Source organism: Hyla sarda, chromosome 6 (genome assembly GCF_029499605.1).
Source record: "Hyla sarda isolate aHylSar1 chromosome 6, aHylSar1.hap1, whole genome shotgun sequence".
In the NCBI taxonomy this organism is placed as follows: domain Eukaryota; kingdom Metazoa; phylum Chordata; class Amphibia; order Anura; family Hylidae; genus Hyla; species Hyla sarda.
In genome coordinates this window covers 272564248-272591098 of record NC_079194.1, presented here as the reverse complement: position 1 = coordinate 272591098, position 26851 = coordinate 272564248, and the positions used below count along the sequence as shown (strand labels likewise).

The window sequence follows — 26851 nt, the reverse complement described above, 5'->3', positions numbered from 1 at the left end:
TTATCTGCTGGTGAGTTACATTTTCATTGTGCAGGCTGGAGGGGGCGTGTCAGTCTGTCTCCCTCACAGGAGCAAGCCTGGGCAGTCAGCCAATCAATACTCTCTACTCTGTAACCCTTTCCTCTCTGGTTTTATGCTGTGTCATGTGTCAGAGGAAGATACTTGGAGCTTGCCTGCAGTAATCAGAAGACATTATGGTGAATTCATAACAGGATAAAATTTATAAATATAAGAATAGATCTTTATAAAATTAGTGCAAGGATTTTTTAGATAAAAGTACAGCATTTTTATGAATACATGTTCTATCTGTTTTATCTTCTCCTAGTAAAGCTGGATCCTAATCAGCATAGCGGTCACTATGTGTGTCATTCATCTTTCACAGACTCCTGAATGTCTGATCAACTTCTTCGTCGTTCAGGAGTCCGAGAAAGCTTTGACTATTTCAGCATGCTGGGAGTTGTAGTTTAGTAACAACTGAAGCGGCAATGTTTGTAAATAACTGTGTTAGAGCAGTGTTGCCTCCAGCTGTTGTAAAACTACAGCTCCCAGCATGTCCACACATCCTTTATCTGTAGTTTTGCATACACTCAATAGAAATCTCCTATACTGGATACCGGTATGCTTTACGGCCGGTATCCAGTATGCTGTAAAATCTAGACTAGTCTGTCTGACTAAAAGACAGACGACCCCTAGTGGCGGCTATTTTGAGCTTGAATTTCAGGTGAAAATTTAAAAAAAAAATTAACAGTTGTATATTGTGAAATGTCATATTATAATGAGTCCTGAAAAGTTTTTTTTAACAATGACAGTGCCTCTTTAAGTCATATGTTTGTTACCCAGAGAGCACCAGGTGACCTCCCAAGTAACCTTTGGGCTCCTTGCACAGCCCCCCTATATAAGATAGGGAGGAGCTGCAATCTCTCTCTTCTCTTGTGATTCTCTTCCTGCTGAGGTCAAGTCCAGTAATCTGTCCCAGTGCCTGTGTCCAGCCATTGGAGGCCTCAAGCCTAAAGTCTGCAGCCACCTGTCAATTGCAAGTAAGCTCAAGTCATCTAATAGTCAGTCATAAAGTGAGTCAAGTCAAGTCCACTGCCTAGTCACCATGGCCTGCATTATAATCAGTCTACCTACTGTAAGTCCCAGCAAGCCTGCAAGGTCTCTTTGGTTCACTGGCCACCCCTCTGGGATACTGGCTGAACTGTATAGACTGTAACACCTGTATAACCTCAGTAAAAGCTACCGTTATCCTTAACCTGGCCTTGGACTACCTTCGGGTGGTTACATAAGCAAACCACGCCCTGGCGTCACGAACACGAAGGGGTTAATACCATCTACTCCTGGGCAACACCATCTGCCCTTTACACCTCACCTCACACCTCATGGCTTACCACAGATTCATTGTCAAATCAAAAGTATGCAGGGATTCAGGGTCAAAAGTCCTACACAGCCATGGCCTTTTTTTTATAGATCAAAAATGTGCTGACAAGTCAGCTGTAAACTGATCTGGAAAAATGAAACTTTCACTTTTACTTTAATTTTACAATAAATGTAGTAATGCAGTATCAGGGACCATGGTAAAGGATTATGCCACCTTAAGTTATTAAGAATCTGAACAGCAATGTTGTCTTGGTCCCTGATATGCAACAATTTTATAGCTTCAATGCAGGTATGCCTTTGCTCCCTGGTACTTAAGGACCAAGGGCATACCTGTACGCCTGTGGGAATTTCGGTCCCCGCCGCGTGCCGGGCGGGGACCGGACCGGGGTGACTGCTAATATCTATCTGCAGGCACCCCATGAAAATGCCCAGGGGAGTTCACACCGGCGATTTGCTGCGATTCCGGGTCATACGGGTCTACAATGACTTGGTGACCTGGAAAATAAGGGGGATTGGGGTTGTCCAAGACACCCACGATCCCCAAGAAGGGTTGGAGTGAGGTGGCAGGGATGCCACCCCTTCTATCCCTGCTATTGGTCGTTCAGAAGCAACAACCAATAGCAGATCGGGGGTGGGGGGTTAACGTTCGGTTCCCCCACTCTGCCCACCGACTGTTGTCCGGGCAGAACGGGGGAACCGATGGGACAGGCGCCGAAGGTCCGCTTAGCCATCGGCGGCGGCAGCGGGCGGCGATCGGTGGCAGCAGAGGACGGCAATGTGGCTCCCTGGATCCTACGGAAGCGGGTGAGTTGCCTAGCAACATTTGGAGGGCTACAGTTTGGAGACCACTATACAGTGGTCTCTAAATTGTGGCCCTCTAGATCTTGAAAAGCTACAACTCCTAGCATGCCCACACAGCAGTTTGCCGTCTGGGCATGCTGGGATTTGTAGTTTCGCAACATCTGGAGAGCCACAGTTTGGAGATCACTGTGCAGTGGTCTCTAAACTGTAGCCCTCCAGATGTTGCAAAACTGCAAATTCCAGCATGCACAAACAGCAAACAGCTGTCTCGGCATGCTGGGAATTGTAGTCGCATACCTCCAGCTGTTGCATAACTACATCTCCCAGCATGCTCTTCGGCAATCAGTACATGCTGGGAGTTGTAGTTTCGCAACAGCAGGAGGCACACTGGTTGTAAAATACTGAGTTAGGTAACAGAACCTAACTGAAGGTTTTCCAATTAGTGTGCCTCCAGCTGTTGCAAAAGTACAACTCCCAGCATGCACACTCTGTCAGTACATGCTAGGAGTTGTAGTTTTGAAACAGCTGGAGGTTTGCCCCCCCCCCCTTTTTACCCTTTATTATGTGTTAGTGAAGTGTAGTATAGTTTAGTGTTTTTAGGGTGCAATCACACGGGCGGGTTTACAGTGAGTTTCCTGCTTCAAGTTTGAGCTGCGGCAAATTTTTCACAGCAGCGCAAACTCCTAGCGGGAAACTCACCGTAACCCCCCCCCCCAGTGTGAATGTACCCTAAAAACACTACACTACACTTCACTAACACATTTTCTCCTTTACCCCTTGTAAAAATGTTAAATTTGGGGAAAAACCATCATTTTAGTGAAACATATTTTTTTTTCATTTACACATCCAAATTTAACAAAAAGTCATCAAACAACTGTGAGGTGTTAAGGCTCACTGTACCCCTTGTTACGTTCCTTGAGGGGTGTAGTTTCCAAAATAGTATGCCATCTGATTTTTTTTTTTTTTTTTGCTGCTTTGGCACCATAGGGGCTTCCTAAATGCGACATGCTCCCCAAAAACCATTTCAGCAAAATTTGCTTTCTAAAAGCCAAATGTGACTCCTTCTCTTCTGAGCATTGTAGTTTGCCCGCAGAGCATTTTACATCCTAACATGGGGTATTTTCATACTCAGAAGAGATGGGGTTACAAATTTTGGGAGGCATTTTCTCCCATTACCCTTTGTAAAAATGGTAAATTTGGGGGAAAAACTGCACTTTAGTGAAAATATTTTTTTTTTAATTTACACATCCGACTTTAACGCATAGTCGTCAAACACCTGTGGGATGTTAAGGCTCACTGGACCCCTTGTTACGTGCCTTGAAGGGTGTAGTTTCCAAAATATTATCCCATGTGGGGTGTTTTCTGCTGTTCTAGCACCATAAGGGCTTCCTAAATGCGACATGCCCCCCAAAAACCCTTTCAGCAAAATTCACTCTCCAAAATTCCATTGTTGCTCCTTCCCTACTGAGCCCTCTACTGCGCCCACCGAACACTTGACATACACATATGAGGTATTTCCTTACTAAAGAGAAATTTTGTTATAAATTTTGGGGGCCTTTTTCTCCTATTAACCCTTGTAAAAATTCGAAAACTTGGTCTACAGGAACATGCGAGTGTAAAAAATGAAGATTTTGAATTTTCTCCTTCACTTTGCTGCTATTCCTGTGAAACACCTAAAGGGTTAACACACTTACTGAATGTCATTTTGAATACTTTGAGGGGTGCAGTTTTTATAATGGGGTCATTTGTGGGGTATTTCTAAAAAGAAGGCCCTTCAAATCTACTTCAAAACTGAACTGGTCCCTGAAAAATTCCGATTTTGAAAATGTTGTGAAAAATTGGAAAATTGCTGATGAACTTTGAAGCCCTCTGATGTCTTCCAAAAGTAAAAACATGTCAACTTCATGAGGCAAACATAAAGTAGACATATTGTATATGTGAATCAATGTATAATTTACTTGGAATGTCTATTTTACTTACAAGCTTCAAAGTTAGAAAAATGCAACATTTTCTATTTTTTCATCAAATTTTGGAATTTTCCACCAAGAAACATGCAAGTATCGACAAAAATTTACCACTAACATAAAGTAGAATATGTCACGAAAAAACTATCCCTGAATCAGAATGAAAAGTAAAAGCATCCCAGAGTTATTAATGCTTAAAGTGTCAGTGGTCAGATGTGCAAAAAACTCTCTGGTCCTTAAGGGGGAAATGGGCTTGGTCCTTAAGGGGTTAACATTTTGCTCTGATGTGGAAAGAACTTATTTGTGGAACTATCACTTCTAATGTTCAATGTCCACATCTCAGAGTAAGAAATGTGAAAAGCGACAATTGAAATTAGCTCCAGCCTCTAGGGCTAGAATTGGGATTCAAGTTGAAGTTATATTTACTTCATCATCAGTTCCTGGCGCTTGAGGGCAATGACAGTTTTCCGGTCTTCAAAACCCCTGTAGCTTTGCCAATGTGTAAATGTATTCTACCTTAGAATTCTCACACAGTGGTAATATTTTGCTTACTTCCCAATGCAAATGGAACATGTATCTGTTAAAATCGTTGTCATTATGAATTAATTATTTGAGGTTCATTGTTTTACAGTGGTGGCATTTATAATTATTAGGCTAAATCTAGGTACTAACAGCTTTTGTGCACAGTTTAATTTTACAGAGCATGTAGGCAGTGTCTGACCACTATTTTGAGACACCATCACCAATCCTGTTGCAACTCCCAAAAAGGGAGAATGCTTGCAAAAAGGCCATTGCGTCTTACGATAGCTCAGTGTGCATTCTAACACTGGCAGGAATGTGCCAACAAAAGGGGATACTTTATGCACCGTCCTTTATTTTAAAGTTAAAAAGCAAACAAAATCTGCTAGTGCAGTGTGTTTTTAAACAAGCTGTTAGTTACCATTGGTTACCGCATTTCATCGTAACTTTGATATTGGCTTAGCCTGAAAACTATTTGAATACATTCCTTGGTGATCATAGAAGTGTTATAGAGAACACTTGTCAAAGTTATTCATGTGTTTTAAGGCTTATTTGATTTTAGAACCATCTTTTTCAGAAAGTTTGGTGAGCCCGCCAAGCCAAACTTTTGAAAAGTTTGCTCATCTCTACTCCAAACCATGCCTATGGGGCTTAATATATAGCATATTTTAAATGGACATTTACATGGACAAAAAAAAAGTACAATTAAAAATGATAATCAGAAAATTATTTTTAAAAAAAGAACATGTTTGACTATGGTACTAACCTACAAAAAAGTGATCTTGGCAACACATTTACTTTAAGAGCAATGTTTCCAGGTAACAATACCTCCATGTTATGACACAGCATGGGTTGGAATATTTTATGATTTTTCACAGAATATGTATTAAACCTGTGTGATGCGTAAACACTAAATACTAGCAGTCTTGGATCAAGTGTAAGGTATTTAAGGATGCTCCAGATTATATTCATTTCATGGTTACCCCACCAGGGAAAGGGATCCTTTATGACAGCGTTTCTCAAACGCGGTCCTCAACCACCCCCAACAGGTCATGTTTTCTGGATTTCCTTAGTCTTTCACAGGTGATATAATTATGGTGATGCCTGATGCACTGGCCACTATTATATCATATGTGAAAGACTAAGGAAAACCAGAAAACATGACCTGTTTGGGGTACTTGAGGACCGCGTTTGAGAAACACTGCTTTATGACTCAGTGGGTGAGGTACTAACATTAAGAGACTGGCAGGACATTGCAAAGAAAACATTTTTCTAACCAATGTGCTGAAGCACATATATAAATAAAACAAAATAATAAAAAAAAAATCTTCTACTCACTCCCTCTCTCCCTCGTACCCTCTGGTATGGGCGCTCGGCACTTCACTTCATGGAGGGCTTGTCCATTACTGGCTGCAATCAGTGAATGGCATTTGACATCTGCGGATTCTTTCACTGGATAACCTCTTTATTGTGTCACTGATGGAAGTGATGTATAAAGTAATTCTGTAAAGATATTTCACCCTAGAGATTTTATCTTATTTCACTTTCCCATATGTTTGTCCTCTTCTAAAAATTCTTCCTATAGTATTTGTGTTTTACTGATTAAAAGATCATGGGGGACTGTTGCATTAGCTCTTTGCTGACTTGGTGGTGGCTTTTGTGGCACCAGACACAATCCGTTGCAGCGTCTCTAGATGTTTTGTAAGCACATGTCAGATGTACCGAGAGAAAGAATTAAGGTCTGGACCTTGTCAGCCACTGTGGCGAAGTAGAGGCAGGGAAAGGGGGACCTGAGGAGGAGTGAAGTCCCAGTTTCCACCATTAAGGGACTATGAGAGGGAATCCTCAGAGGGGTCACTCATGAGAGAGAGGCTGGTGAGCTTGAGAGATTATTGCATGAAGACAGTGACTGTGTTTTTCCCTAGAGCATAAAATCACCAAACAAGTTCAGTAACATTCTAGGATGGGTTGCCCCATGGCCTTATAAAGGCCCCAAATACATAATCAGACTGGGAAGAAGCATATGCTATGATCCGAGAAAGCCAGGGAACACATCTACAGGTGGCCACACCAGTGAGACATGGTAATGAAATAGAGTCAGAAGTTACCCTTCTCCTGCAAATAGAGAACAGTGTAGGGGGCACTCAGAACAAAGGATGTAAATTGAGAAATGACTGTCAAATTGAATTGTATGCTGTTAATCTAGTTAAGTTAGTGGTCCTCTTAAAGCGGTCAATTACTCAGGTTATTGTCTGTGACCTTGTACTTTGTTGCGCAGGACCGATCTCTGTTTAAGCACAAGTATTGAGTGGGGCGTACATGCTATATGCATACAACTGTAAGTGATCAAGAGTGTTTCCAGAAAGAGATAATAGCTTTGCAAGGACTCCCGGAGCCTCAAGATACAAGAAAATGATGCATTCCCCTGAACTACTAGGCAAAGAGAGGAACCAGCTCTCGCCTTGTCTTGCCTGATTTCCATGTTTAAAGGATTACACTTCAACCAGTGCATTCAGCCAATAGAAAAATCCAAAGGATGTCAATCTTTGTTAGATGCAGCATAAGAACAGGCTATAAATATGGTGATGGTGATGTAGGGAGAGCTTCTCAATCATTTATAGTGGCACAGTTGTAACAGAGCTGGATGTGGATCCTCTACCTGTGCGGCTGATATCTCGGACCGTATCTGGTCTTTACCAGAGCCCACCACAAGGCAGGATGGGATTGCTGTGGCAGACGACACTCAGGTCACTACCCCCAACACGGCTCAACCACACCGGTAACTGGGTAAGGCGAGGTACCGAAGGAAGAGGCAGTAGCGAAGTCAATGTAGCAAAAGGTCAAGGCAGGCAGCAAAGGTTCGTAGTCAAAAAACGTAACAGGAAGGTCTGGACACACGGGTATGGCAACAGGCAATAGGAACGCTTTCTCTCAGGCAATAGGCACTGAAGATCCGGCAGGGAAGTGTGGGAGGTGCAAACAACTTATAATGTGGTGTCAGGTGTATTCACTAATTATGGGCGTACTGACCCTTTAAATTTCAGAGCTCCGGGGTGCGCGCCCTAAGGGAAAGAGACGCGCGAGTCTGAGCTGAGAGACAGAAGGAGCTGCTGGAGCGGAGCGTGGGGAGAGACAGGCCGGGATTCGCATGTGGGTGCGTCCCGGCCCCGCCGGCGGTCGGGGGCACAGGGACACTGCCCTCATGGCTGGTGCTTGCAGCCGGAGCGCAGTGTGTAACAATAGTGTGTTCGAGAAAAAGTCACCAACTATCTAGAGAATTTGTAATGGGGCACAAGGTCCTTCAACTCCAGCAATATAAGCAACTCCATGATCATTTAAAGTCCTAGCAGCCAGATGATGCACCCATCGTATGTACTCATAGATTAGACATGTGCAGAACCCAAAGTTTCGTTTTGTATCGTTTTGTTCGTTTTCGTTTCTTAAAAATTGTCGGTTCCGTGAATATTCGAAATGCTGTGCATTCGTCATATTCGGTTTTCGGATGCATCCGCAAAAATTTCTTTAGTTTTCGGATGCATTCGTTAATAACATCGAATGCATTTGTTAATTCGGATCTTTCGTTATATCTGTAAAATTCGTTAAATTTAGCATTCGTTACTAAACGAAATGCACATTAGTTTCACTTGCTGATCCTATTTTGTAATAAATAGCAGGTGTTACCTTAGGATTCTTGTTGTTTTCACCTTTTTTCGAAGTTTCCTCTGTGTAGGAAGGCAAGTTTTCCTCAGGTAAACCCAATGAAAAAAATCTAATTCATTCCTTACATTCGGTTTACAGATAACGAATGCATTCGTTATTCGTTAACATGCATTATTCGTTATGCGTTATTTAACGAATGCATTCGTTAACTGTATATTCGTATTCGTATTCTTTTTCGGAAATATTCAATTTTTTTTTCGTGCATTCGGATTGTAACGAACACCCAAAAACGGGAAAATTCGTTAAGTTTAGTATTCGTTCCAAAACGAATTGCACATGTCTATCATAGATGGATTGAATAAAGCACTTTCAAGAAGACGTGGTGAATGCAGCCTCTTTCCATTCTATTGCCTGGATGTTGTGCTTTGAATAGACTCAATAGGGGCTAGAGCGCCTCCACTATAGTGCTAAATATTAGTGGCTGTTGCCCCATTTAACTCTCTTATGGCTCAAAAGCGTATTGCTTGAATATACAGCAGTGTCAGCTTCTTTTCTTTATTGTGTGCCCTTCAAATGGTTCAAGTACATGTTTCCCAAAAGTGCCAGTGTAAACACTAAGCTTGTGTACCAGTATAAGTGACTGTAACTGCTAAGCTTTACATGTCTCTCCGAGCGAATAAATAAACACTTCTTGTTTTGCACTAAAAAGTGTCTGTGAATGTCAGCAGGGTGTTATCAATATTAGGCTCTAATATTACTATATAATGCTACCAATATAAAAAGTATGTATGATATTTTGATGTGAGCACAAAACAGTAATTGCTCTATTAAATATGAATTAAGATCATACTGTATATGACAATAGAGAGTCCGATCCCTACCATACTTTATAGCAATAAATGGACAATTAAATTAACAAAAGAAACCGACACACAAATATTCCAGGATTTTTTTTTATTTGACTATGCTACAGGGGCTGTAAAGTTAGTGTAGTTCATAATATACTTTCTGTACCTGTGTGTGACGGTTTTCTCACAATTCTTCTGTGATTTTCACCCCAGTATTTATTTTTAACAGCATACAAAATGACTGTTGTCTCAGATTTTTCCCAGGTTGCAATGCTGTAACCCTGCATCTGGGATCTTTATTGCCCCAGCACTTGGCCCAGGAAGCTGCTTTACCTTGAATTGCGGAGGGTAACACTACCCTGACGTCACAAACTCTATTTCAGTCACAATACCATGTAAATACATTACACACACCCCAATACCTCTAATCTGCTCTTTATTATCATTGAATGTCGTTATGAAATTACTGTTTTTCTTAGGTTGTATTATATTGTTATTTTTCATAAGGCGATCACTTCATTCTAGCATTCTTCTGATATGGCTAAGTAGTCAATTTATTGGGGTATCCCTTTTACAAAAACCAAATCCTCATCTATATTTTTGCATTGCCCATTTATTTAAATTTATATTTTTTTAGGAATCTGGTGTCAGCTGTTCAGACAACATTGCTGATGCCTCTTCTGAAAATCTGGGGCTTTTCCATTTGATATAAACAGACTGGTCCTAAGATCTGTGTGATGCTTGGTTCACACTAGCTTAATACAGCCATTTTTTACAACCATATTGCTGCCACACGTTACAGCCTGATCGCGGTTTTAATAAATCAAACTTTCAGAGACATGGTCAGGCTAGGACTTGTGGCGGTAATATGGCTGTAACAATATGGCCATATTAAGCGAGTGTGAACACAGCATCATTGGAATTCTTGTAGTCATGTGCACTCACTGTTTTATGACAAATCTGTTGTTTACTGATCCTTTCTTATCCATCGGTGATAGGAAAGCACAGACATGCGCTATCACCGTTGACAGCAATACAGTCTGCATGGGATTCTGCTTAAAGAATGAAGGAGGAAAATTCTGCAGTGTGCACACAATGGGAGGCTGCTGCACCGAAATTTCTGAGCAGTATTTCTCTGCTCAGAAATTCAATAGTGTGAATGGAAGAAAATCAGCAGCAAAATACACATGTGTATGTTAAGGCTGATTCTGTATTTGTCCCTGTTTCCTGTTGGATCAGATGACAAAGTTGAACAGCTTTAGGCTGCATTCACACCTCGTTTCCACTCTACGGGTGCCGGATCTGGCTGAGGGAGGGGAAAACCAGGCACTCCCGTACCCCAGCTAGACCAGCGCTGAAATCCATTTACTTTAATGAGCCAATCGATGTCAAACAGTGACTCCGGTCGGCTCATTTTTGAATTGTATCCGGTTTTGTGACCGGACCTAAAACCGTAGTATACTACGGTTTTAGGTCCGGTCACAAAACCGGATATGGGTCAAAAATGAGCCAACCGGAGTCACCGTTTGACTCCGATTGGCTCATTAAAGTAAATGGATTTCATCGCTGGTCCGGCTGGGGTACGGGAGTGCCTGGTTTTCCCCTCCCCCAGCCGGATCTGGCACACGTAGAGTAAAAACAAGGCTTAAATGCAGCCTTAAAAGCATTGTCACTTACTTTAATTGGAATATTAGTTGCAGTGTTATAGCCTTTGTTCTTTTATTTCTATTGCACTGCTGTGCACACTGGTCACTGGGATCCAGCTTGCTGAGCTCCCCTGACTCCCTAATATTCCTTGCCCGGCCTGCCTCATGATTAATATTCAAATATATGCACTCACTTCACTCACTTCACGTCACGTCGGAGATCATTGGTCGGAAAACCAGGCGCTCCCGTACCCCAGCCGGACCAGCGATGAAATTCATTTACTTTAATGAGCCGATCGGAGTCAAACGGTGACTCCGGTCGGCTCATTTTTGACCCGTTTCCAGTTTTGTGACCGGACCTAAAAGCGTAGTATACTACGCTTTTAGGTCCGGTCACAAAACCGGATACTGGTCAAAAATGAGCCGACCAAAGTCACTGTTTGACTCCGATCGGCTGATTAAAGTAAATGGATTTCAGCGCTTGTCCGGCTGGGGTACGGGAGCGCCTGGTTTTCCCCTCCCCCAGCTGGATCGGGCACCCATAGAGTGAAAATGAGGTTTGAATGCAGCCTTAAAAGCATTGTCACTTACTTTAATCGGAATATTAGTTGCAATGTTATATATAGCCTTTGTTCTTTTATTGCTATTGCGCTGCTGTGCACAATGGTCACTGGGATCTGGCTTGCTGAGCTCCCCTGACTCCCTAATATTCCCTGCCCGGCCTGTCTAATGATTAATATTCAAATATATGCACTCTCACGTCACTTAACTCACTTCACGTCACGTCGCCTGCCTGGGGTAATCGCTCAGAGAGCAGAGTGCTTACTTTTGGCAGGCTCTCATGTCCTAGTGACGTGATCAAGGGGGCAGGCCGTCTAGTGTATGCATAGCATCTAATAAACTAATGATTGCTATAAATAGCAAAAGGGTCAAAACCAGGACTGTGAATGTACTACAGTTCCAAAAGGGTACTCTGCAACTCAATGCCAGACTCCAAGCCCCGTCTCACTTAAATCCAATTCCGGACAATTATAATTTTTTTTTTTTTACATTTATGCCATTCACCATACAGGATAATTAAAATTATATTTTCATAAATCGGACATTTACGCACGCGCAGATACCATATATGCTTTTTTAAATTCTTTTTAAAACAGTTTTTTTGTAAAATGGGGAAAAGGGGCAATTTAAAAAAAAATTTATATGGGGATGAGCTTTTTTACATTTTCTTAATTTTTTTTTACATTTTCCAATTTATTTTACACTTTTATGTCCCCACAGCTACTATTTATAGCAATCATTAAATCCAAAAAAAGCAGGAAAGTGGCACTCCAAAATACGCATGAAAAAAAGTGGTTTATGCACTCATCCATTGGACAGACAGCGACGTTTCAGTCTCTAAATGAGTCCTTTTGGAGTGCTTCTTCCCTACTTTTTGGGATTTAATGATTGCTACAAATAGTAGCTGTGGGGACATAAAAAGTGTAAAATAAATTTGAAAAAAAAAAAGGGAAAAAAGCCCATCCCCCAATAAAAAATAAAATCGCCCCTTTTCCCCATTTTACAAAAAAACTGTTAACTTTTTTTTTAAAACATACATAGTATCTTGTGTAAATGTCCGAATTATGAAAATATAAATTGAATAATCCTGTATGGTGAATGGCGTAAAAAAAAAAAAAAATAGTCCGAAATTTCTGTTTTTGGCCACATCACCTCTCAGAAAAATTAAATAAAAAGTGACAAAAAAAGTCCCATATACGTAAAAGTAGTACCTATAAAAACTACAGAACATGGCGCAAAAAATGAGCCCTCATAAATCCCTGTATATGGAAAAATGAGAGAGTTAGAGGGAACAGAATATGGTGATTTAAAACATAACAACCGGATGCCTGCTGAAATGCTTCAGCAGGCATCCAGGGCAAACGCCGAGGGGGGCCATGCAGGATCGCCCTTGCGATCTGCGGCGATACCGGGCTGATCGGGTCTCTGGGACCTGACCGCCCGGTAATTTTGCATGATCCCGGCTGTCACAGACTGAAAGGCCTAGTCTATTCTTTATACTCACCTTACTAGGGCAAAATCGGCAAGGTGGCTGACATGGCAGAGGCTTATTGGAAGGAATGCATCCCCTCTCTAACTCAAAAGGATTGGTTGGAGATCATGTCATCTCACCTAACGGTTTCTCTGGCAGCAAATAACAAATTAATTCAGTTGTATATTATACACCATAGCTATCTTACCCTGGTAAGGCTTTTCAGAATTGGACGTATGCCTTCCAATGCCTGCCATAGATGTCATTCTCCTATGGCTGACTTCTGGCATATGATTTGGATGTTTCCCTTCCTCCAGACATACTGGAAGGGAATCATTGACTTTCTCCCCTCCCTTATCTCTATCCCGTTCCTGCTGGAACCCCTGATCTGTTTATTTGGGGTCCTCCCAGAGGAGTCCTGGCAACACCACATGAGGGTCTTCTTTCGTGAGGGGCTGTTCCTGGTTAGAAAGGCGGTGGCCTTGCGTTAAATGGATCCCCAGCCACCTTCTCTTTCGCAGTGAAAGAGACTGTTCAACACCATCATTCCTTTTGAGCAACTAGTTTTTAAACAAAGAAAATGCCCTGATACGTTCTTCAAGGTGTGGGATGTGGGTCGCCTCTCACTCATTACCCTTGGCCTCTACCTCTTTGCTGTCCTCTTGGCTCCCCTTTTTGATTCTTGCTCCCCTCCTCTTTTCCCCTTTATTTCTTCCTACCCTTCTTCTATTATTTGTGTAATTGTGGCTCTTTCGGTTTGTGGGGTGGCGGCTATGTGTGTATCCCTTTTTTTTTTTTAAGTGGCGTCTATTCATTGACATCGCGAAGGCACTTGTTCTTTACATTAGTTTATTGTTATAGGTTTTATTCTTGCTGACCATGTCTGCACTGACTGTCCTGTATGACTCTTGTTGTTCTGCAATGCTTAAGTCACAGTTATTATTCTTTTGTCGCCTGTGACACAGATCTGTGGACACATTGTACTTGTCTTTACTCACTTTTCAATAAAACAAGTAAAAAAAAAGAAAAAAAGAATGTGTTATGAGTCGAATGCTTTTCTTCTTTAATCCACCCACAATACACAGACAATATTATGCATTTTCCATGGTCTATATAACCTGTATTAACACATTTGTAGGTCTAAAAACTGTAGCCATTAAAATACAAAGGGCATATGAAAACAACAAAGTGCTAACCTAAATTGCATGGTTCTCTTCCAGAATACCATATGACCAGAAAAGGTGAACCACCTTTATAGTTACATAGTTTATAAGGTTGAAAAAAAAAATAAAGTTCAACCTATAGCCCTACTGTGTTGATCTAGAGCAGTGCTTCTCAATTATTTTCTGTCATGCCCCCCCTAGGAAGAAGAAAACATTTGGCAGCCCCCGCACGACTGTAAATAGTATAATTTGTCTATAAAATTGTTATAAGTACACCTCTGCATAACACTGTATCCTTATTAACGTATATGAGGCTCTGTACACTGACAACAAGCAAAGCTCTGTACACTGACAACAAGCAGGGCTCTGTACACTGACAACAAGCAGGGCTCTGTACACTGAGGACAAGCAGGGCTCTGTACACTGACAACAAGCGGGGCTCTGTACACTGACAACATGCGGGGCTCTGTACACTGACAACAAGCAGGGCTCTGTACACTGACAACAAGCAGGGCTCTGTACACTGACAACAAGCAGGGCTCTGTACACTGACAACAAGCAGGGCTCTGTACACTGACAACAAGTGAAGCTCTGTACACTGACAACAAGCGGTGCTCTGTACACTGACAACAAGCGGGGTTCTGTACACTGACAACAAGCAGGACTCTTTACATGGAGGACAAGCAGGGCTCTGTACCTGAGGACAAGCAGGGCCTGTACGAGAGAGAGCAGGGCGACGGGCGCACTGCTCGGTGGCACAGTGAACTCCGACATGGTGGGCTGCTGTGCTTAGACGTGAGGTCACGTCACCCCGGTGACGTGACCTCACGTCTGAACGTAGCAGCAGCAGTACATGTCCGTCAGTTTTTAACATAACTATTTCATATTTGACCGTCGTATCTACCACCAACTCAGGGGCACAGCGATGGGGAGCCCTTGTGCCCCCACATACGCAAATGTGACCCTGGGTTGGTGGGAGGATAACATTGTATTTGGAGAGGAGGAAAACCAGTATACATCAAAAATTCTATATTGGGGAAGATACATAGACGACGTGTTTATATTGTGGAAAGGAACGGAGGCTTTGTTTAAGGAGTTTGTATCATCCCTCAATCATAATCCTATCGGGCTGCGGTTTACATCAGAAAGCAGCTCTGTATCCCTCCCGTTTTTGGATGTGCTAATTGAGAAAGACGGAAGGGGGAGCCTTAGGACGAGCATATATAGGAAACCCACGGCGACCAATAACTTATTAAGATACGAGAGTCACCACCCCAACCCTCAGAAACACGGGATCCCCAAGGGTCAGTATTTACGACTGAGACGCAATTGCACAGATAGGGAGGACTTTATTAGACAGTCGGCTGACCTGAGAAAAAGGTTTCAAGAAAGGGGGTATCCCGATAGGGTCCTTAGGAAAGCCTTTAAACATGCACTTAAGAGTGATAGGACAGACCTTCTAACTCCTAAAAAGAGACCACCCAATAACAACAAACAGATCCGCCTGATAGGCACTTTTGATGAAAGATCAGAACAGGTTAAAAGGATTTTGGGTCGATACTGGGGCATTCTAAAAACTGACCCTCACTTGAAAGATGTGTTATCTGACCATCCGTCCATCACTTTTCGAAGAGGAAGATCCATCAGGGACTTTGTGGTCCATAGCCACTTCGAAAGAGAAGAAGCATCAGGATCATGGTTGGCGAGAAAGCCTATAGGCACTTTTAGATGTGGAGGGAACTGTATAGCATGCCCTTTTATGGACAAATCCAAAACCTTTAAGAACGATCATACAGGTGAAGAATTTAAGATCAGGGACTTCGCAAACTGTAAAACAAGTGGAGTGGTCTATTTATGTAGATGTACATGCCCATTAGGTTATGTGGGGAAAACAAGCCGTGAGATACGAAGGAGGGTGGGTGAACATCTAGGTGACATACGACACAGACATGACACCTCTATAGCCAAACATGTGTGGGAACAACACAATGGAGATCCTAAGGTATTAACATTTCAGGTGATAGAGGTCATCAGATCGAGTATAAGGAGAGGTGATATGGATAGAAAGATTTTGAGGAAGGAGGCCGAATGGATTTTCAGACTGAAGACAGTGAGACCTTATGGCTTAAATGAGAGCCTTTTATTCACACCCTTTATTGAACAGGGATAATTTACAGTGTCACTTTATTGGATGATAAAAGGAGGATTAGCTTAGGCTACAGGAGACTAGGAGATGTGATAAATTGCCTTGTTCTCCCCCCCCCCTTGTTTTAGGGTATCTATTTGTCTCCAACATAGGAGCTAACATTTATTTGGTGAACATTATGAAGACTAACTATAATTTGGTGACAGGCTGTGATTATAGATTTGTGTGGATGGGATCGCCAAAGACATTCGTCCCATTTTTCCTTTCTGTAGGATGTGAACCGGATAGATCCATCACTTAGTAAGGGAGGGAAAGTCCTCGTGGTTGAGGCCACCCTGCTAAGGAGGTGGGTCCCTCAAAAGGTAGGGACAGAGGGTTGAGGATTTAGATTTAGGGGGGCACCGCTGTCTCCCCCTCTTTAATGGTTATTCTTATCTTTTTCATTTCCTCTACATAAGTTCTGGAGCCCATTTTACATATGTCTTCCATAACAAGATATAGTCATAAAACCTGATTTGGCTGGGAGCAATGATAATATCAATGGGGATCCGAAACAGATATAGATTTAAGAGGAAGGTATGATGTACTCTGGGTAGCTATATCATCTCAATATATTACCAGAATGATAGATCTTCTTCTTCTGCTACTCTAAGTGTTAGTATCATTATCTTTATTATTTTCTTACAGCTTCTTCTTCTTTTTCTATAACCACCTCTTTCTCCTCCTTTTTGTTAAACAATATGGAAGGACAATGGTTTTGGTGATCATAAGTACATCCAAATCTGCGGACATAATCACAAACCTTCATAATAATTACCATATAAGGTGTCCTGTAATAATAATAAATTTACATCTTGTCTTGTAATAATAATAAATTTACATCTTTTGTAATATAAACCTCCCCGATGGCCAGCAGGTCATACTTACCTTGATTGTACACTATGGGATTGAGTGGACTGACCTGGTCCATTCTTTACCATATTGTTTGTAAACATTAAAATCACATGACGGTCACATGATCGGGAGTAGCTCCGGTCATGCGCAATAGGCACACACGGAGACACTGATGTGATCTCTGTGTAATCTGAGTGCGCCTGCGCCTGATCGGAGTGACATCATAGAAAACACTTTCAGAAGCAGGGAAGTCACGCATTACACAGCCGGGTAAATACCGGAAGTGAATCGGTGCTACCCCGGAAATGTATGCCGGCCTGTGTATTTAATGGCAGTGTACTGAGCCATACACATGTCGCCTGTGATTAAACAGTGCGCTTATCCTGGCGCTCGGTATCCATTGTTGGTACAAGGCGGGCATAAGATAGGTATGTATCACAACTGGGTACTTTGTTATATCATGTCCCCCCTGCTTTATTGTGTTAATGCAATGTGGTTTAAAAACTGACGGACATGTACTGCTGCTTGTTTATCTAGTGCTTCTTCTTTGGAGATGCAGTACATTATACTGTCCATAATTTATCTGCCTTGAGAGTGGTGTCAATCAAGTTATGGTATGTACCCCTCCTGGGGAGAGTTTCTATATAAATATCCTTTTATTTTCATTTCTTTCATGTACATATTTAGCAGTTTTTATGCTGGATTGAGAGAGATGCAAATAGTGTGTTTATGTATTCTTTTATTCAGGCACCTACTGCATCAGAGACAATCTAAAAACACCAGAGACGATTTTTATGACTGTTGATTGTATCCCATTAGTTCCTTGAGAAACCCCACAAGTTGGGGGGAAACGCGTCGGAACGGATACCAAATTGTAACATTTATCTTATCACTTTTCTCACGTGGTGTGGGGAGAGGTCCTAGATAATGAGTAGCACCATTGTATATATATGAGAATGTATCTAATTGTACCACTGATATATCCGTAGTGATTGATGGTTGTGGTACATTGTCTCTCTCATAGGGTGCTGCCCATTTAACAATAGGACCTGTGTCTCTTTTTTTGACATATTTTTTCACCTATAGGTCACTAATTATAGTTTATTATTTTTTGCTTTAGTTATTCTTATTTTAAAGCATACCATTAAAGTATATACCGTATATACTCGAGTATAAGCCGAGTTTTTCAGCACGATTTTTCGTGCTGAAAACACCCCCCTCGGCTTATACTCGAGTGAACTCCCCCACCCGCAGTGGTCTTCAACCTGCGGACCTCCAGAGGTTTCAAAACTACAACTCCCAGCAAGCCCGGGCAGCCATCGGCTGTCCGGGCTTGCTGGGAGTTGTAGTTTTGAAACCTCCGGAGGTCCGCAGGTTGAAGACCACTGCGGCCTTCAACATCATCCAGCCCCCTCTCACCCCCTTTAGTTCTGAGTACTCACCTCCGCTTGGCGCTGGTCCGGTGCTGCAGGGCTGTCCGGAGAGGAGGTGGTCCGGTGGCATAGTGGTTCCGGGCTGCTATCTTCACCGGGGGCGCCTCTTCTAAGCGCTTCGGGCCCGGCCTCAGAATAGTCACGTTGCCGTGACAACGACGCAGAGGTGCGTTCATTGCCAACGTACTTCTGCGTCATTGTCAAGGCAACGCCTCTATTCCGGGCCGGAAGCGCGGAGAAGAGGCGCCCCCGGTGAAGATAGCAGCCCGGACCACCTCCTCACCGGACCACCTCCTCACCGGACAGCCCTGCAGGACCGGACCAGCGCCGAGCGGAGGTGAGTACTCAGAACTAAAGGGGGTGAGAGGGGGGCTGGATGATGTTGAAGGCCGCAGTGGTCTTCAACCTGCGGACCTCCGGAGGTTTCAAAACTACAACTCCCAGCAAGCCCGGACAGCCGATGGCTGCCCGGGCTTGCTGGGAGTTGTAGTTTTGAAACCTCTGGAGGTCCGCAGGTTGAAGACCACTGAGGGCGAATGATGAGAAGAGGATGATGAAGGGGGGGGGTGTGGGGATGATTACAAGGGGGGTGGGGATGATGAAGGGGGGGGGTGTGGGATGATTACAAGGGGATGATGAAGGGGGGATGTGTGGGATGATAAGGGGATGATGAAGGGGGGATGTGCGGGATGATAAGGGGATGATGAAGGGGGGATGTGTGGGATGATGACAAGGGGATGATGAAGGGGGGATGTGTGGGATGATAAGGGGATGATGAAGGGGGGATGTGTGGGATGATGACAAGGGGATGATGATGAGGATGTTAATGACGGGTCTGGATGATGACAGGGGGGGATGAGGTATTTCCCACCCTAGGCTTATACTCGAGTCAATAACTTTTCCTGGGATTTTGGGTTGAAATTAGGGGTCTCGGCTTATACTCGGGTCGGCTTATACTCGAGTATATACGGTATGTTTTAGAAAAAGGTTATTTTCAGTTGCTGTGATACATAGAGAGGAACCTTTAATCTGACAGTTTTTGTTGCTGTGAATACCCCATAAATTACCCTATTATAAAAACTGCACCCCTCAAAGTATTCTAAATGACATTCAAAAGGTTTGTAACCATTTAGGTATTTTACAGGAATAGCAGCAAATTATAGGGGAAAATTCTAAATCTTCATTTTTTACACTGGCGTGTTTTTGTAGACCCAGTTTTTGAATTTTTACAAGGGGTAAGAGAAGAGAAATCTTCCTAAAATGTGTAACCCAATTTCTCTCGAGTAAGGAAATACCTCATATGTGTATGTCAAGTGCTCTGTGGGTGCACTAGAGGGCTCAGAAGGGAAGAAGCGACAATTGGATTTTGGAGAGTGTGATTTTCTGAAATGGTTTTTGGGGGGCATGTCACATTTAAGAAGCCCCTATGGTGCCAGAACAGCAAAAAAAAAAAAAAACAACATATGGCATACTATTTTGAAATCTACACCCCTCAAGGCACGTAACAAGGGGTACAGTGAGCCTTAACACTCCACAGGTGTTTGACAACTTTTCATTAAAGTTGGATGTGTAAATGATTATTTTAATTTTTTTTAACTAAAATGCTAGTTTTCCTCCAAATTTTACATCTTTACAAGGGGTAATAGGAGAAAATGCCCCCCATAATTTGTAACCCCATCTCTTCTGAGTATGGAAATACCCCATGTGTGGACGTCAAGTGCTCTGGTGGCGCACTACAATGCTCAGAAGAGTCGGAGTCACGTTTGGCTTTTGGAAAGCAAATTCATCTGAAATGTTTTTTGGGGGGCATGTCGCATTTAGGAAGCCCCTATGGTGCCAGAACAGAAAAAAGAAATACCACAGGCATACTATTTTGGAAACGACCCCCTCAAGGAATGTAACAAGGGGTACAGTGCTCCTTAACACCCCACAGGTGTTTGACGACTTATCGTTAAAGTTGGATGTGTAAATAAAAAAAAAAATCATTAAAATGCAGTTTTTTCCCCCCAAGTTTTACATTTTTACAAGGGGTAGTAGGAGAAAATGCAATCCCATCTCTTCTGAGTATGAAAATACCCCATGTGTGGACGTCAAGTGCTCTGCTGGCGCAATACAATGTTCAGAAGAGGAGGAGCGCCATTGAGCTTTTGGAGAGAGAATTTGGTTGGAATGGAAGTCAGGGGCCATGTGCGTTTACAAAACCCCCCGTGGTGCCAGAAATGTGACCCATTTTGGAAACTACATCCCTCACAGAACGTAATAAGGGGTGCAGTGAGTATTTACACCCCACTGGCGTTTGACAGATCTTTGGAACAGTAGGCTGTGCAAATGAAAAATTAGATTTTTCATTTTCACGGACCACTGTTCCATAAATCTGTCAGACACATGTGGGGTGTAAATGCTCACTGTACCCCTTATTACATTACATGAGGGGTGTAGTTTCCAAAAGAGGGTTACATGTGGGGGGTCCATTGTTCTGACAATATGGGGGCTTTGTAAACACATGTTCCCTTCAATTCCGGACAAATTTTCTCTTCAAAAGCCCAATCTTTCTCTTCTGAGCATTGTAGTTCGCCCGCTGAGCACTTTATATTCACATATGGGGTATGATCTTACTTAGAAGAAATGGGGTTACAAATTTTGGGGGTCTTTTTTCCTATTTTCCCTTGTAAAAATAAAAAATTTAGGGTAACACCAGCATTCTAGTGAAATTTTTTTTTTTTCATTTTCCCATCCAAATTTAATGAAAATTCTTCAAATACTTGTGGGGTGTTAAGGCTCACTATACCCCTTGTTACATTCCATGAGGGGTGTAGTTTCCAAAATGGGGTCACATGTGTGTATTTATTTTTTTGCGTTTATGTCAGAACCGCTGTAACATCAGCCACCTCTGTGCAAATCACCAATTTAGGCCTCAAATGTACATAGTGTGCTCTCACTCCTGAGCCTTGTTGTGCGTCCGCAGAGCATTTTATGCCCATGTATGGGGTATTTACGTAATTTTGGGGGTCTTTTTTTCCTTTTACGGCTTGTGAAAATAAAAAGTATGGGACAACACCAGCATGTTAGTGTAAAAAAATACAAATTTTTACACTAACAGGCTGGTGTAGCACCCAACTTTTCCTTTTCATAAGGGGTAAAAGGAGAAAAAGCCCCCCAAAAGTTATTGTGCAATTTCTCCCGAGTACGGAAATACCCCATATTTGGCCCTAAACTGTTTTCTTGAAATACGACAGGGCTCTGAATTGAGAGAGCGCCATGCGCATTTTAGGACTAAATTAGGGATTGCATAGGGGTGGACATAGGGGTATTCTACGTCAGTGACTCCCAAACAGGGTGCCTCCAGCTGTTGCTAAACACCCAGCATGCCTGAACAGTCAGTGGCTGTCCGGAAATGCTGGGAATGGTTTTGCAACAGCTGGAGGCTCCGTTTTGGAAACACTGCCGTACGATAAGTTTTTCATTTTTATTGGGGGGGTGGGGGGTGTATATGTAATGTTTAACCCTTTATTTTGTGTTAGTGTAGTATAGTGTTTTTAGGGTACATTCGCACTGGCGGGGGGTTACAGTGAGTTTCCCGCCAGGAATTTGCTCCTGGGTAGTCAATCATCCTGATGTGTGAGCATGGGGCGTGTCATAGAGCCTCACTGCACAGAGCCCTTCTTGTCCTAAGTGCACAGAGCCCTTCTTGTCCTAAGTGCACAGAGCCCTGCTTGTCCTACCCTCACTTCCTGTATTTGGACTCCTCATAGAGACACACAAACAATAGCTGCAGAGACAAAAATGTAGAAATTTTTTAACCAATGTATATTGCAAATATATATATAATGGTATTATCTATATTACAAATACACATATAATGGTATTATCTACATCTGACAATAATAGGTTTCCCTTTAGTTTGTTCTTAAAAGCTTTAAAGATGAAGAAAAAGAGAAATGTAAGAATGGAAGTCGATTGTTGTTATTTAAAGGGAACGATAATGCGTTATATACGGTATGCTAAAATCGTTATCCTCACTATTACCGGGTGGCATTTTTGCCCCTAAGGCTGGTGAAGATCTTACCAGGGCGGACTTTTTTTTTTCTTAATTTTTCTAGGACAAAAAAATTTTTATTTCCTCTTTTTCTTCAGAATATTTTGGTCCTCGGTTCCGTACACCAAAAGCACATTTAGATGGATAAGAAACCAAAAAAAAACATGTGCAGACCATTTGTGGGATACTTTGTTGTTCAGGTATATGTGGGCCAGGTACATGTTGTTTATGTATATATTATATGAATTTTCAGCCTACCCAGGAAACCAAATTCAAATCATCGTTATGTACAGTCATGCATGTGTACATATCTCCTTGAATCCTGTAGCCTCCATTTTAGCCATTACACCCAAAAAATCAGACTGGCAACCATGCACAGGGCTGCCATCAGAAATTTTGGGGCCCCTTACACAGCTTGTAGTCGGTGCACCCCTTCCCTCACTGTGGCACACGCTGGATTTTACCTTAGTATCGGGCTTAGAAACATAAAATAATATCGCCACTCCATATTAATTCTGCAGTGACTAAATAGTACCACCATACTGTAAGGAAATAAAAGCCACTATACACAGACCAGTATTACTAATAACACCACAATACAAGGGACATATAATTCCGCCACACCATGACCATTACCACTGACTAACACTGTTATATTGTTATTGAATAAAAACCACTATACAAAAGATCAATGGGGGAGATTTATCAAAACCTGCGTATCGGAAGAGTGGTGCAGTAGCCCATAGCAACCAGATTGCTTCTTTCATTTCTCACAGGTCTATTTAAAAATGGAAAAACCCATCTGATTGGTTGCTATGGGCAACTGCACCACTCCTCCTCTACACTTGTTTTGACAAATCTCCCCCAATAACCCCTATAAAGGAGTACATTTGAGCTGTACGCAGGTGCTGCAGGCGATATGAGTAATTATAGTTACATACTCATAGGGTCGAGTCTCATTTTTCTCCTTCTTCTTCATTTGTCCTGGGTCATCATGAAGATTTCTCTTGATCACAACTCGTCTTCACCGAATCTGCCAGACAAACATTTTAGGATTCATGCTACAGCAAAGTCCTCACCTCTATACAAACCCCCTATATGTATTACACTGCCCCATATAGTAGTCCCTTCTGTGCCCTGTATAGTATTAGGCCCCAACATTGTCCTCATACATTATAATGCCCCCTCACATTGCCCCCATATATAGTAATGTCCCCGTACACATCCCCCATACATTCTAATGCCCCCTCACATTGCCCCCATATATAATAATGCCTTTTTACATTACCCCCACAGATTATAATGTCCCCTCACATGGCCCCACACATAGCCTCCATATATATATATTAATTCCCCCTCACATAGCCCATATATATATATATATATTAATTCCCCCTCACATGGCCCATATATATATATATATATATCCACAAAAAAACTGAAGCGGCACTCCAAAGTCACATCAAATAGTGGTTTATTCACTCATCTGTGAAGGCGACGTTTCGGCTTATCAATAAAGCCTTTCTCAAGGCTTTATTGATAAGCCGAAACGTCGCATTCACAGATGAGTGAATAAACCACTATTTGATGTGACTTTGGAGTGCCGCTTCTGCTTTTTTGTGGATATTACATTGGGGGTCGATCTGCCCCTGAAGCTGAGCACCCAGACGGATCTGGAATCCTGCATCACGGTGCTTCTTCCTTCTTCTTCTTTGTTCTATATATATATATATATATATATATATATATATATATATATATATATATATGTATATTAATGCCCCCTCACATGGCCCCTATATATATATTAATGCCCCCTCACATGGTCCCTTTATATATTAATGCCCCCTCACATGGCCCCTATATAAATATTAATGCCCCCTCACATGGTCCCTTTATATATTAATGCCCCCTCACATGGCTCCTTTATATATTAATGCCCCCTCACATGGCCTATATATATATATATATATATATATATATATATATTGCCCCCTCACATGGCCCCTATATATATTAATGCCCCCCTGACATGGCCTCCATATATATGAATGCCCCCTATATATATATATTAATGTCCCCATATATATATTAAAGGGGTACTCCGGTGCTAACACATCTTATCCCCTATCCAAAGGATAGGGGATAAGATGCCTGATCGGGGGCGTCCCACAGCTGGGGACGCCTGTGATCATGCACGCGGCACCCCGTTTGTAATCAGTCCCCGGAGCGTGTTCGCTCCGGGTCTGATTACGGTCGACCGCAGAGCCGGCAGCGTGTGATGTCACGCCCCCGCCCCCGTGTGACGCCCCCGCCCCTCAATGCAAGCCTACGGGAGAGGGCGTGATAGCTATGTCCTCCTCCTCACTGTTTTCTATATCCATTTCCTCCACAGCAAAATTAAATTTTTGACTCAAGTTTGGAGCTGCAGTCTCCATTTGAGAAATAGAACTGGTCTGGGCTCTATCTTCATCTTGTGGGAAATGAGCTTCCAAAATGCATGGAAAGCTTGTGAGATTTCTTCTTTGCGTTCATCCATTTTTCACCTTCACAGAAGTCTTTTCTGCTTTCTGTGCTTGTGACAGGATTTTTCCCTAGGTAGGTCTGCCCGTGATGTCATGTGCCAAAAAACACTACGTGCGACACTTTGTGCGACTCATTAGTAAATAATGAGAGAAAACTATGGCGGGAAAGAAAAACCCAAACTTTGGAAAACCCCACTCTCATAGTAAATCGGGGCCACTATGTTACATTCCCATGGCATCCTAAAGCACAGTCAGTAAGGAAATGGTTTGTATTATCTAATACAATGTGCTGTTGGTATCTAGAAATGGCTATGTTGGTTTCTGCCCTGTAGTGCATTTTCTAACTACCTGCTGATTTCCTTTCTAAACTGAAAGGTCTGACCAGGTTTTTTTTGGGTCACACATCAATGTGCTTTTGCTTACTGATTCAGCATACTTGACCACAATATCTGTCTGTATATTGAGATAAGGGGGGGTTAATAAATATTGTGTGCATTTCCAAAGAATGTATGAAATAAGTATTATGTCTATAGCAAGTAATTAACATCTTTTTGTTATTAGATATCTTACACTAATGTCAGTTGTGTATTTTTGTGTCCTGCAGTGACTGAAATTGTACCACTTTAGTGTGAACGGACTAATTTTAATGCCACATTTTCAATAAGAGACACTTTTCTATCACAAAACATACCAATACTCAACATTGATTAACCAAGGTGCATTAAAGGGGTACTCCGCCCCTAGACATCTTATCCCCTATCCAAATGATAGTGGATAAGATGTCTGATCACGGGGGTCCTGCTGCTGGGGACCCCCGCGATCTCCCTGCGGCACCCGGCATTCGTTTGGAGCATCAGGTGCAGCCCAGAGGCTTGTGACGTCACAGTCGCACCTAGCTCGTGATTTCACAGCCACGCCCCCTCAATGCAAGTCTATGGGAGGGGGCATGACAGCCATCACTCCCCCTCCCATAGACTTGCATTAAGGGGGCATGGCCGTGACATGGCATCACAAGCCTCCGCCCTTTCATCGCCAGTCATCCGTCACGGAGCGAAGTTTGCTTCGTGCCCAGGATGTCTGGGGTGCTGCAGCCGAGATCACGGGGTTCCCCAGTGGCCTTTGGATAGGAGAAAAGATGTCTAGGGGCAGAGTACCCCTTTAAAGCTACACCAAATGGATATGTGCGATTGATAATCTTTGTGTGCCCTTATTTTATAATACTGCTGGCTTTGCCTTGGTCTTTAGCTATAGTTATCCAGACAATTAACAACTCATTTCCACATTGTGTACATGTGTGCAAATGTTATCCTTATAGCCAAATGCATATATTTAAATGTTCATATATTTTGAGCAATATGATGCCTTAGTGGTTAGCACTGTTGCCTTGAAGTTAATTAGATTGTGAGCCCCAATGGAGCCCCAAGTGAAGACAAGCTCTGTACAGTGCTGCAGAATATGCTGGGGTTACTGTATATAAATAAAGGAACTATTATTATTATATTCCCCAAATTATGGCTTCATTCACTGCGTATGTGTTCCTACTTAAAGGACCCCTTAGGGAATAAAATGCATGGGACTAAACTGTGGAGTCCCTGGAGTTTCTCAATATATATCAAAGTCAGCTAGATTAATTATTTTGGCCAATTCTAGACCCATTGTGGTCTTTGCGGTCTGTATAATATGTGGTCTGTATAATATGAATTGAAATATAAAAAATACAGATGTTTGGTGCAGTGCAAAATAGAAAATGACCTTTAGGTAAAATAACACTTTCATGCTTAACCAAGGAGGAAAGGAAACTTAACTA

General features: G+C 42.3%; 1 protein-coding gene across 5 annotated transcripts in view; it reads left to right on the top strand.

Moving 5' to 3' along the window:
* The window catches only part of LOC130277062 (serine/threonine-protein kinase D1-like), a 188413-nt gene that overhangs the window by 45301 nt on the left and 116261 nt on the right, over window positions 1–26851 (top strand). The gene's annotated exons all lie outside the window — the stretch shown is intronic.